At 29.6% G+C, this 14836-nt stretch overlaps 1 protein-coding gene across 1 annotated transcript in view; it reads left to right on the top strand.

Moving 5' to 3' along the window:
- The window catches only part of LOC145316538 (uncharacterized), a 249816-nt gene that overhangs the window by 100508 nt on the left and 134472 nt on the right, over window positions 1-14836 (top strand). The window lies entirely within an intron of this gene.

Here is a 14836-nt window from a genome sequence, read left to right as displayed (position 1 = left end):
TCATTTATGGGGGAAGATTAATTTAACATTTATTCCCCAATCCTTAAAGAAGGGAGGGGACATTAAGCTGTTAATTACATAATTAATTGTACCCAGAGTTTTGTTTGTAATAACGTTATCTTATTAGTTAGCTTACAAAATTTAAATATCCTTATTAGTTTAAACTTTGATTAGTTAGTTGATTAACTATCATAATTCATACATTTCAATCAATAATGTATATCTACATAGAAAAGTTAATTTCGTTTACATTTTTGGGTAATTACATCAATTTATCGTCCATTGTCTTATCCCTTTTTATCCTTGCCTATCCTATATAGAACTTAAATTATACTATTTTGTTGATTTTGTCTTTATAAAAATAGACTTTAAATTGATTTAACACGCATTTGTTTTAATTAAACTTTCTACAACTTCCTAATTAATTTTGGTATGGAAAGAATGGCAGGAGTAAAAGTGAATGTGTTGAAACAATTAAAAACTTCATACTTTTAATCAACACTTAACCTGTGTTGCAACATTTTTTCCCACATTTAATATTACAAACATTTTAGAACATAATTTAAGAAAAAAACATTTTAGGCTATAAAAACATACAAAAATGTACGTTTTAAAACATAAAATAAAAGAAAGAAGGTCAAATTATAATTTTCTGTCAATTATGAACAGGAATTAAGGTATATTCAAATTAATGATTAAAAGTAAAATATTTTTATGTATAAACAAAAAAATAAAGTAACTTGCCAGGTAAATTAAAATATTAGTAGATAAAAGATTTAATTCATTCTTTTGTGCAAATAGGAAAGATTTAATCAAAGTTTAGTTATTCTTATATAAAAGTAACACGATCTCAGTGTCTGTTTGTGCTGAAGGATCTCGCGAAAAGCTCAACATATAGGTTCTCCTTTACAGTGCATCTTTTCATGGGTCCTAAGTAGGTTAAGCCTATTTTATAGAGAGGGTACCACCACCCTCGCAATAGCAATGTCATGTTTTACGAAACTAGCACCGCCTAATGTTAAAATAGATTTAAAAAAAAACTTTTACTTAATTCTAAGGGCCTCTAAGTGTATTTATAATCTCTGTATCCCTGCTTTTCATTGATAATGCTTGCGCGCATAAGCTGACAATAATATGACTTGAGAAGTTATTGTTCTGTCCACATTAATTAGGCACTCACACACACACACACACTCACACACCCACATACACACTCACACACACTATAAACAAATAACATAGCGACCTTCATCTTGCTACAGTAAAGAAATATTACTTTGAAAAAATGTCATTTCTGAAAGAATGCCATGCATGACAATATTCTTTCAGACTTTAATTTACAATTAAATTATCTTTTAAATCTTACATTCAAGACTTAAAATAAACAATCCTAAACTGTTCATTATTCTTGATATAATTATACAAGAAATATTCTTCAGATAATTTAAGTATTGAAATTTTGCTGTTAAATAATGGAGATTTAGTAGTTAAAAAGTTACTTATTTACTTCTATTATCTAAAGTAAAAATAAGTCTATTGATATACATATAATAAAGATAAAATCTTCCCTAAAAATGAAAAAAAATATCATAGATATTTGTAGTTAAACATTTTCTAATACCCTAATGCACTTTAAAAATCTAATTAGTATGCAAAAAAAAGAAAACTATAATACAAAACTAATGATTTTATTATACCTTTTTCTAAATATTTATCCTTATATAAAAAGCATAAAAAGAGTGCTAAGCTAAATAACGTGACACCAAAATTTTCCAGTGGCTTGCAAGTGAGAGTAATCCAAATTTGACCGAGTAATGGTCATTTCATGATTTCTTCATGATTTGTCACTTTATACTTTTTATCCAGCAATAAGGATATAGCATCTCAAGATAAATCATGCTTTTTTGTTGAGAGAATACATTTTTAGTATAGCTTCGAAACCGATAAATATCCGGTGGATTAGAACCGGTTCTCAGCCATACTGAAAAATTATTTCTAGCATCATCGGCATCTTGGGGCTAAAAAAATGGTTTAAATCTTATAATTTTACATTTTTATTTCCGCGGGAAGCTGTTTATAATTCAATTCCATAAATAACTATTATTCTTTATTTTATAAAAAGAGGAATAATTCTTAGTCTATATCTGTTAGTAGGTTGTTAATGCAAACTAACCTAAAACTTGCACTAAACCAATATTAAACTCTCATATAATTTTACAACTCATATATGTACCCGTTTACGAGATCTTTCTGGGCATGCATTACATAAATACAATTTCACACTTGCACCTCCAGTCATTTTAGAGATTGATAAATGATTGCAGTTTTTTCTATGATTCCATAGAAATTTTTTAGAAAATTGTTTGCATGATTTAAAATTTTCTTCATGTGTCACATCCTTGTGCCTGCGTTACACTTTTAACTGTGACTTCATATAATAAATTTTCCCCTCACGAATTTTTTTCCAGGGATATGGGGATAGAACAATAAAGATAAATTATTTTTTAAAAAATTTTTTAATGTTTGAAAATCGGATTGCTTGTAATGTTAATAATCTAGCACTGAACCCTCCCTCTCATTATAAATTGAAAAAAGGGAGATAGATTTTTTTCTTGTGCCTTACCCTGAGGGCTACTCAGAACCCTAACAGCCGAAAGGGTTGTTCTTTTCTCGAAGTCGTATATTAATCAGCAAAATATGGTTTTGAAATTTGAAAGATCGTCAAAATAAAAATCTAGCTAAATACGCATTGTTCAGCACCGTTCTAAATAATTTGAATAAGAAAATGTCCTGATTGGCACAAATTGTCTTAACTTTGCCTACAATGACAGTTTACAAGTACTTGTAGACATAAAATTGGGCTTACAAGGTCCCGTGAATTTCTAAATTATATTCAAAGCAAGTAAATCACATTTTAACATGTAAATTTGTACTAAAACAAGAGATCCTTTTCTTTCAAAATTGGATGTTAATCTCTGTAGAAAAACTTTTTTTTCTCCTAAACAGCTGGTGAATATGTAACATCCTGGCAATTTTGAGACATCTTGACATGAAAATAGATTTAAATATCACTTTCTTTTGTGATACTATGACGAGGGGGCTCTTTAGCCAATTTTCTACAGGTTTTATCAATATTTATACCAACAAATTGACATCTTAGTGTACATACGTTTTCGCTGATTTTTAACATTTATTTTTTTGATTTAAAACTTTTCCTAAGCATTAAAATTTATATTAAAAGAGTAATACAACACATTTCAGCGAAATTCATCAATATGTGCCTTATTAATTTGGTTCTTTTTTATATTAATATAAGCTTAGATTTATAATTTCATATTATGGCATATTTAACAGTAAAAAGTCGACAGAAACCGAGAGAAAATTTTGCATTATTTTATGCAGTCTAATGACAAGTTGACAAATGACAACGCAGTTATTGGGGGGAATGCACGTGGGGGAAGATATTTAAAGGAGAAGGCTGGGCCTATAATAGTAAAAATATTACACTTTACTAATATGTATAAAAGATAATTGCATTACAAATATTTTTTCTTCAGGTGTACTAGGAGATTAAATTACCCTGTAAAAATTGTATTAAATTGAATAATAACCTGTAGTTTAATTGAAATAGAAATACATTTTTGTTGATATTATATCAATTATTAGTTATAACTTCTTTAAATAAATAACATAAATATTGCCGAATGATGCTTGTTCATTTAAAATCATGTCTTTAAAATGTCACCCATGGCTACTTTGTTTAAAGCCATGTAGTTGATAATAACCATTAAAATAGCATGTTGATATAATTCTACAGTTTTGACAGGGTACAAATGTGTAAATAAGTGTGTGTCAACCTTATTTGAATACCATTATTAGCAACCATTACTTGACAAACTATCATACTATCATTCTTCCCCACAATTTTTAAATCATGCATAAGATCTTCACACTGGGAAAAATATGGAAATTTAAAATTGAATAATTTGTCCATACAAAATATACCTTTTTTTGTTTATTGCTAAGGAATTACATAACGACGGAAGGAAAAATTTTAAGCATTTAAAATAGACAAATATTTTTTTTCTAAATCCAAATTTTATTGTATTTTTTTCAACTGTGTTCATCATTTCAGGCCTATGATATAGATCTTTTGACATCACATTATATACCTTCCCTATGCACCTCTCTATTCAGAAAACTTCCTCAAACTTTAAAAAAGAAAAGTTTCTGGGTCCTTTCTATATGAAGGGATAATTATTATAAAAAAAGGTTTAACAATACAGATATCAGTTGTCTTATATTAATTCAGCTTTATACAGAGTAATTTTATTTAATTTTTAATTTAATATATCATTGTCAAACTTTAGCTAACTACTTTGAGCCTTTTTCTGTTCAACTATTTTTACGAATATGTTTCACTGTCCTGTAGCTGATGTGACATGGTATAGAATGAAAAATGAGCCATGTCACTGAAAGCGAGTAAGGAAGCTTTTAAAGCTGGGAGATAGATAGGAGATATATAGGAAATTTCTTAGCATCTCTCTTTTCTCTAAATAAAACATTAATGTAACTAATTGTTCTTTTGGATTGTTGTATTTTTAATTTTATAGATGTCGAAGCTCTTTATATTGCTTCTTTTAAAAAAGAGGATAATTTAAAAACTTTTGATTGACCAAAGTATCCTGAATGACGTCATATTGGAATAGTCCCTTTTTTTAATTAAACCCATTTTTATTGGCAATATAAAAAGCTTCATGAATGTCATTGTTTATTAATATGTAGAAAAGCAACTGTTAGTGTAGAATTTTTTTCGTGATTTACTTGCATACAAAATTAAAACATTTTTATGGACAATCAATAATATCTTCAGTTCCCTTATCCCTGTCTTTAGTTTTTGGGCCTTACTTTGCTTATCCTAAAGAAATCATTGAAAAAATATGTCTACTCATATAAACTTGCATTTTGCAATGTCAAGCGAAAAAAAACATCAAAAAAGCAAAACAAAGTGCATTTAAGAATGTCATTTTTTTCTTTTTAAAATGTTCAGTAAAAATCTTTTGGATCATTTTATGTAACATAAATTTTGTTTTATTCTTTTGTAAATTGGTATAAAACAGCTGGAAAATTTTGTCTTATTAATCACAAACCTTACGTTTTCCCTTTTTACCCGTTTTGTAATTCATCCTCAAACCAAAATATTGCAATTCTTGGATATGAAATCCCTTTTCTCAGTCTTAGTTTGTGTTTACAGCTAGTTTTTACTTTTTCGGCATTTTTTTTTTATTTTGACCCCTGAGCAAATTTCTTCTGTGTAAATGAGATGCAATTCTTCTGTGTAAAAAAAGGTCGGCATCGATTCAAGATTTTGCTGACATAAAGGAATAAGTAAACTTAGCCTAATTATTTTATCAGGGGGTCCTACTAAGGAGAATGCAAAATATCCCCTACCCTTAAGGGTTACACTATATTATAGTTTTCCCTTCTCAAAAACTTTTTTTCATCAAATATGCTTATGTATTTTCTCTATTATGTACATAGATAAAATTTGGTATCTAAGTTGTGTTTAAATGTTAATTTAAATTAGATTTTAACAAAGCAACCTGAAATCTTATTTTAACTTGTTACTTTTTTTATCACTTTGTATATATTACGTTGCCTTTCTTATAGTTTATTTGCTTATCAACAGATACATGTTGAGTTTTCGTAATGCAAAATCCTTTGGTGTAAGTTTTCATAAATTCACGGTATTAGGATAATGTTACATTCAGATAAAAAGGGAAAAGAACATTTATAAAAATATATTTTTGGGTTGTTTATTTCATGGGGATTGCATAAGCTCTCAAAATTCATTTCCGAAACATAATTAAGTCCAATAAATAACATCCCTGCAAATTAACGTAGGACACAGTCAGTCCGGCCACCTTGTACAGTCAGATTTTATATATATATATTTTTTTTTTTTTGGGGGGGGGGGCAAGCTTGCAAACAAAATTTTTCTTTGTGAAGTCCGTTATAAATCAAATTTAAAAATATTTCTTTCTTCCTTTCTCTCTTTTATTTGACAAATTCACATGTATTTGTGTATTTGTCAATAATACGTGTCGAGTGCAAAGCTCAAATTTCAAAATAATTCTGATCAATCAAATTTCCTGCCAAAATTTTACACAAAAATTGCAAGCAAACAAAAAGACTCGATCACACATAACACACGTAAACAAAGGATTAGGTTTATTGATGGGATTTTGTAGAAATATATCAGTTACTTTTTCATACAAAAGATCCATAGATTTCATGTTTTAAAACTTCAGCTAGTTGATACACATTTGATACATTTTTTCAGGGGGACTGCAAGACAAAGTCTTGTTATCAAAGGGTTGTAGTATGCAAACAATAGAATCCCTTAATAAGTTAGACCAATTGGAATCACTACAAGGTCCGACCCTAATGAATCGTTATAAACATCCTGCGAATTAATATTCTAGCATTTTTCTTTAACTGGTAATACTATAATTTTTGTAATTATTCTATTAAATGTATCCAATAGTATGTAGACAATTCTAACAGTTTAGTTTATATTTATGATTCTATTACTAGGTCTTGTTGTCCCCTCAGAGTTCCTTATTATAACTTAACTTGTAAACTGAACTATAAAGTATATCCTAAACTCAGCTGGGATCCAGCCATACTGTACTGTGACTAAACAAGGATTAAAACATCCACCCAAGCATCACAAATAATATTAATTCTATACTAAAAAAGATGCCTTAAAATAAATAAACTATACATAATCTGAAATTTTAAGTTATAAAATACTACATAAATAAAAAGAAGTTAAAAGTTAGAAATACTAATAATGTCACTATTTTGCATAAAATATTGCAAAATGGAGGAATGTATCATAAATTATCGATATAAAGAGAAGTACAGACAGGAGTAGAAAGACTTGTAAAAAGCTTCGCTCCTGTAATGATATTTTGGTCACGTCTCGGCTAATTTCTCAATAGAAAACCTGTGAATATTATTGGCCAATGATAACGGGACATTCACGAATATTTATTTGCGTGGCGAACTTGTGACGATAGCTCCAAGGATAGACATATGGATTCTAAAAAAAGGTCACAACAAAAGTTATAACAAGTATTATCCTTCTGGGAAAAATTTTAAGCTCATTGGCTATATGTTTTTTCAACTCCCAATAATCCGATGGTTCTCGCTAACCTCTGAACCGATACAGTGTAGCTGGAGTCCCCTAAAATTTTGCACTATTTCTTTTTAAAACTAAAATAAAGGTAGCCAGTCCCTTCCCTTCTAACCACATATGGAGTGCCCCTGTAGGCCTTGATTATTGAAACACCCTTATATTTAGTCCTCATTTTGTTGCAAATTTACAAATCTTCCCTGATTTTTTGTCCTGATTGATTTGCAGAATCCTGAACCCTGTGACTGGTATGTTGGTGGAAGAGTTACATGTACCATTGCATATTCGTTACGGAGTTGTAACAGGGGAGAGGGAGTAAGCAAATAAACTGACCAAGCTAGGTTTGCTTGATTCACTTCACTAAGAGATGTGATTGATAATGAAGATTTTTTCTTTGAAATATATTTCGTTATGAAGCAGCAGTAGTTACTAATTTTTAAATATTATGGTTGAGATAGATTTATAACTATTAAAAGTAAGTTTTTTAATTCCTATTATTTTGACTCTAAGACTACTTTTGTTATTAATGTCATCTTAAACTTAATTAAGATTTAAACAATATATAAAAAAGCGCAGTTATAAATATTATTAGATGTCTAATAAGTTATATATTCCACACGACAATAATACAATTTCTATTGCTAGTTGTAATTATATTAGATTAATCCTACTTTCTCATTCTTAACCCTTTACAGTCAGGCCCCTTGCCGCACCTTAATCAGTCGGGGGGGGGGGGGGCGTTCAACGCCCCCCCTTATTATCTCAGTTCCTATTAGAGCTAGAGGGCTAAATTTTTTTGTGCAAGTCCCCTGTTTGATAATGAATTTCCGACCTTTTATAAGTCTAGGTCAATTTTCGCTTCCTTCACCCTTTTATTTAACAACCTTTGTTTTTAGGTCCTTTTTTACTTAAACATTTCAAACGGCTGTAATTTTCTTATTTTTGAAGCTAGAAGAAAAATTTTTTACCAGAAAATGTTTATCTTTATGTAAATTTTACATTAAAATATCAAAATATAAATTTCAGCGGCCGCAGCTGTACTTGGCAGCTGCCAGCCGCCGCAGTCGGCGGTCGGCGGGAAAACGGCGGCGGATCTTCATGAAATTTTAATACGTTATGTAGACATGTAAGAAAAGCTTAAGTTTAAAATTTGAAGTCTCTAAGTCAAAAATTGCGGCCACAGGAGCCTTTTAAAGATTTCTGGAGACCTGGAGGATCAGGACCTGCAGGATCATACCTGGAACCTGAAAGTGACTTGAACACCTGTATTTCATATAAGGATGTACTACTAGAGGATTTTTTAGTATTTTGGTATGATAAAATGCTTTGTTTTAGTAAAAATATATTTTTGCTCTTTACCTGGATGACCCTGCCAGGTTTGCTGGCATCCTGTGCCCGCCAGGATGGAGATATTCAAAAAATTCCAACTCTCAGTTATGTGTCATACCCATACTTAAAAAGTCAAGCAGTTTGGGCTCTTCATCTTTCACACACAGAAAATGAGATAGAAAAAACCGGATGGGGGGGCGTTCAACGCCCCCCCCACCCGACCGTTAAGGGTTAAAGATGTAATTTTAAACATCTTTTGAAACTTTTTTATCCCTGAGTATTACATACACGTAGTAGGAGTAAGACAGAAGTATGAATATAGAGATAGGCAAATGTAATATGAATCATAAACTACTTTTTTATATTTTTTTTCCTCTGATATCTTTACGCTTAGTATTCTATGTTTCATCTTTAATATGACTGCATTTTGCCCTCTTTTCATCTTGCTGAAAGTCTGCCAGGTCATGGGCTCGAATCTCGGCTTAACTCAAGACCTTAGAAATGTTTCCTTTGGCTGCTATGTCAGATGCTCGACATTAAAAGTTATAGTAGGGGAAATGCCTTGGCCCAAAATAGGCGCAGCTTATTACCATGCACAGTTAGGACTTCCAGGCAAAGATCTTGTAATCAAAGTGGTTGTCTGTTGGGTGTTACTTTGCCTAATATCCTGGGTGTTTGGACAGAAAAAGGAGAAATTGGCTCCCCATAGTCATCCTTGGTTGTTGGACCTGACTGACGTTAAAGTGTCATGAACAGCAGTCTTGCCCGTATGAGGTTATTAACCAACCCTTTTATTCCTGTGTTGAAGTAAAGAGCATGAGGTACCGTATTTGCAATATTATTCACATAAGAGTTAAATGTGTTTTCAATATGCATACAGCCACTTGGACACCTTTTATCAAAATTATTTTTCTCTTGGTGATCTTCTTGGTATTTACTGATGTTAATTTGTTTCAAAGTTTTATAAACATGTTCTTTCTTTCGTTGACTTTAAAGACTTTCACTAAATGTTAGTTTGTACGAACTAACAGTGTTTAAACTTTGCCACTAAATATTTATAATCTGCAATGGGTTAATTTTGTTTATCCTCATTATATTTGTATTAAAAGATTCAATTTTTTAATATCTAAATATTAAAATATTCATCTGTCCCGCCCCACAATTTGTTCTCAGAAAAATTTGTCTCTGAATATAGCCCCCCACAAACATACATGTACAATATGCAGCCCTTAAAGGCCTATTGTACGAGGCAGAGGGGAGTGAGGGAACTAGCCACCTCCCCCCCTTCTCGTGTTACACAATTTTTCAATGTCTAACTGCTTCCTTGTCCAGAGTTTTTTTGGTCAATATCGATATTTGCTCATACACACACTTTAAAAAATATTACATTAATTTAAATTAATATTTTTCCTATATAATAACGAATATATTTCTAACTCATAGTACAATCAATTATAAATTCAATTTTGAACTTGAATAATTTTACAGGGATACTTTTTTACAGTGTAGTCATGCCTTACACAATTTGTATTTAGTCTAAAGGCAGTGAAAAATATTTGAAAAATAATCTTTTTGATTTAGATATGCAGTAATAATATAATACTTGGTAAATTTTGAGAGGAAGTCTAAGAAAATGAAAGAAATATTAATCTCCCCACTAACTTTAACCTTTCCAATTATTCTTAGGCTTTACTAAATTGTTATTTAGAAGGCAGGAGATTACTATTGAGTTTAATAAATAGTTAATTAGTTTAATCAAATTTATAAATGATCACCTTAGTATCTTCAGTATACATATCCCTGCCCTTACATTTTAATTTTTGGAGCGAAGCAAACTTGTTCCTAAAATTCATTATTATTATTATACAATACATAAGTTCAGTTACATTTTATTTACTACGCATTATTCATCTATTTGATTTTAATTATGATATTTGAAATTTCTCTTAACAAAATTGAAGAAAGGCATAAGAATAGAAATACATAATAAATTTAGATAGATTGAGTATTAACATAAATTTGACTGGTCGCAAAGAAATATTTAAAAGATCTGTACTTTTTGGATAGTCACATGCCATCATTATTTATAAGACACGATGAAAAGCATTCATTAATTGCTAACAAATTTGACTGTGAACATTTGAGGTAAAAGTCTGTTATACAGTGTACATTTTGGAGAACTAATCTCGACGACCATTTGACTGACCATGAATAAAAGGGGTTTGTGGATAAATATTCACACATAATAACTCCAACAAGGAATCAGCATGGGTTATCAGTTGAGATACAAAAAAAAATTACAACTCATTAAATTTTATATTTCTTATATTTTTATTTCACTTGACAAAGTACTAATATCTAATGAATGGATTTATGTCAGATATTTTCGAAAATTTATCGTTTTGGATTAAGAAAATTGTTTTTAAGCACATTTAAAACCTATAAATTCACCAAGAAAAACTTCTCAGACAAATATACATGTAGAAATACTTATCACATCTCAGGTATATAGAATAAAACACATGTCTTATGTTCCAATCTAAAAAAAATATATATCTAATTTCTAGTTGTACTGAAATATTTGTGAATTTGAACGCCCATACTTTGAATTTTAAAATCAGTTGTCAATCATACTATGATGTGTATGTGTGTCTGTTTAAGGTATACATGGATTGGTGAATGGATATAAACTCATACTTAGTAATATAAAAATAGAATTAGTACTTAATGAACTAGGAAAGAGTGAACAAGCATCATCTATTGTCCAATCTCGAATATCTCTAATCACAATTGAATATTGTAATACTTTAAGATAGATCCTGTAAAACAGTTGAGCCATGTATTGATTACATTTTTCAGTTTTATGTCGACAATGTGGCTTATCGGTCATTTCTAACACTACTACAGTCTTAAGTAAAGAGAATAGAAAACGACTTAATAAGATTTCAGTTAAACTCCTTTTCTTCATAAGTTCTAACTCTTTATGCTCTAAGTGGGAGTAAATTGATATTCTTAGATGAAAGGGCAGAAAAGATATGGCTTTAGCCGCATTCTTATAAATTTTGCCTTGATTTAAGCATATTCATATTGACATATGGGTATTGTGCTCCGTATGATATTTATATTTTGCCTGTCATATCTCCTTTTTAAGCTTTCTTGTACTGTACATCAGAAATCAACTTTGGTTGGGAAGGTGAAAGTGTCCATCTCTATTAAAGTTGTAATTTTTCTTTTCTTTTAACTATGAATGTATGAATGTGGGATTCTTAAATATAACGTGGGATTAGTAACTACCACTTTAAGAGAAACTTTGTTTAATATAAAGCTTAATATTCCTAACAACCAGCATATATTCCAAAAGATGCATATGTCTATGTGTTATTTCTAATGTTAACTATATTAACCATCTTTGGGTATAGCAATAATTACTTTTCTTATTCTTATTAACTGAGATTAAATTATTGTAAGAGAAGCAATACTAATCAGATTATATAATCTTAGACAATCTTTTTAATTAAAGAAAATTATATTCATTCTTCTAGCTGAATATTTACATTCCTAATTATTTATTAGTCATGATTTTTAATTACAATTCTATGCATGAAAGAAGTATTTAGAATATTAACACCAGCAAAACTTAATACTAATAAAAAAATTTTTAAAATAAATGCAAAAAAATTCCTTTATCTGTTTTGCTTATCGTTTTCAATGCATTGCTGTTTTTATGTTTATGTGGCCCTTAATGATAAAAAAATCGCGCGTCACAAAGATAAAAAGTTAGACACTATTACTAGGTTCTCATAAAAATAATTATGGGCACCTTTTTTTTATTTTGGCGAACCTAACCTATGCCTTAATATCTTTTATAACAATAATATAGAATGATTAAATCAGTGCAATTAGTTAAAAAAACTCTACATATTAACTTTACCCCAATTGGTTACCTTTTACTAGCTTAATAAAGTTTGGTTTATGATATTTTTGAGAAAGAAAGTAAACGTTTTAAATGAAGGATGTTAGTGACTCAATACTATTAAACAGCTGGCAATGTGGTAACATCAGATAAGAAATTGATCTTTATATCGTGATCTTCATTGTGTTTACATCCAAACAAATACACTATAACAATGAAATTGGACTCTAGGACTTTATTACAAGTTTTGTACACCTGCTATTGAAAGCTCTTAAAAATATAGAGGATAGAGGACAATGCTGATGTTTTATATATAAAGCTTGGGGGAATATCAATTTATAGTCCTATCCTTGTATCCCCAGACAAAAGCATAAAATCTTCGGCATAGAATATGTTCATCTTTTGGTGAATACATCTTGGAAATCTGTCTTGGAGACCAAGAAATTTATATTACTTCACCTACAAACAAATACACGCACACTTTCACGAAGAATACTTTCATACATTTCACAATTCTTTGGCCCATAACCATAAATAGTTTATTGGGAGAATTAAGTTTCACCTCGATGTTAATTTCTTGAATGTGAATTTGTCTTTGTAAAAACACTTGACTTAAAAAGAGAATGTTAAATAGTTAATGCTATAAAATGCTGAAAATAAATTGATTTCCTCAATTTGGAGCCCATAAAACATCGTACAATTATTTTTATAAATAAGAAAGCATGATAATCAAAGTTATGCTTTTACCACGATTTTGACTTCAAAGTGTTTATGTAAATCTGCGAAATTATTTATTTTATGAACATTCTATGAAATAAACATAGAAAATTAATAAAAGTTGGGGACATATTTAACTTATCTTTTTTACTATTCCTTTTTATGAAACTTGCAGCTGCTCCTAGAAGCCTCTCGGGACTCCCCAATTTTCAATTCAAATTTTAAATAAAAAAAGTAAAACAAAATTGGGGGTAGAGGATTTTTTCTAGGGGTGATTTATCTTGGAAGGGTGGATATATTCTCCCCTAAAATAGGTATAAACCACCTCTAAACCCATATTAAGCTTCAATGTATAGGAGAATCATATAGGTTGAGCGGTTAGAGAGATCCTTCGCTGCAGACAAAATAAGCCTATTGCTTTATTTTATGGGACTAGCGGTTTAAACAATCTGAATGATTAACATGATTTAATAGTCATACAAAATTTAAAACTATCCGTAACAGCTAATTGACATATGAACCTAGAAATAAATTCTATCAAAATAAATCTTACACACAAAAAAAATATTTTTAAATTCTCCTGTCAACAGTCTTGACCTTCTATGTTTTAATAATGAGTTTTGCAAATTTTGGTCACCATTTCTGCACTTTTTTACAGGGTTAATGATAATGTCTAAGGATTGATGCAGAACATTGTAATTCAGAGATATAGGAGCAAGTAAAATATAAAATAAAAGTTTGCTAATTGTTTAAATAAGACTTTACTTTCCTTTATATTAATTTACATAGCAAAGCACATAGAAGGGGACAAGATTATTAATGAATCTCATTTAGTTTTCAAGGGTTGAGTTTATTTCAAAACACCATGTATAAATATTTTTATCACTAAATCAGAAGAATGAAATTTTTTTTTATATATTAGTATCACTTGCATTTGAAAAAAAAAATATATTTTTGTGCACTTTGATTTAAAGATGATGTCAAAAACTTATCTTTATATGCCATAATGGCCCAACACAAACAAATTAGTTTGATTTAAATTCGTTTGAACATTAAACAACCTCTCATCTTAAATGGATTCAGCACGGAACTAAAACAATAAAAATTTTAAAAATTAGGAAAGTATCAATTTTAAATAGTTTTGTCAATTAAAAAGAAAAGAAAATTCTTTGAAGAATTTCTAGTAATACATCATGGACTTTCAATATATAATGAATAATGAAAGACGAAAAAAATGTAACTTTAGGACAGCGTATGTATACATCTCAAAAAGAAACAAAAGTGTCAAAAGCTACCTTTTTTCTTAGTCTAATATGACCTATAAAATGCTTCAAAAAATATCAAGATCACATCTCTTATATCCAGCTTTTGTTGTTAAGATTATATTGTCTTTCTTCTACTTAAGGAAATTAACAACATTTTTCCTTCCTCAATATATCTTATTTTACTTCAGGATTGGAATTAATAGTCTTAAAATTAGTTCCATGAATAAAGATATAAATATTATTTCGTATTCATTTGAATCCGGTGGATTGGAACCGGTTCTCATCCATACGAAAAAACTATGTCTAGCATCGTATTATATCCAGCTTTCTACAAATATAAAAATTTACAATCATAAGATTAAAACTAGTTTTTTTAGCCGGTGCCATCGGCACCTCGGGGCTAAAAAACTA

This window comes from Acartia tonsa, chromosome 1, assembly GCF_053477335.1.
Source record: "Acartia tonsa isolate MP-2025a chromosome 1, ASM5347733v1, whole genome shotgun sequence".
In the NCBI taxonomy this organism is placed as follows: domain Eukaryota; kingdom Metazoa; phylum Arthropoda; class Copepoda; order Calanoida; family Acartiidae; genus Acartia; species Acartia tonsa.
Note: the sequence above shows the minus strand (reverse complement) of the source record. Positions and strands in the feature narration are given on the sequence as shown.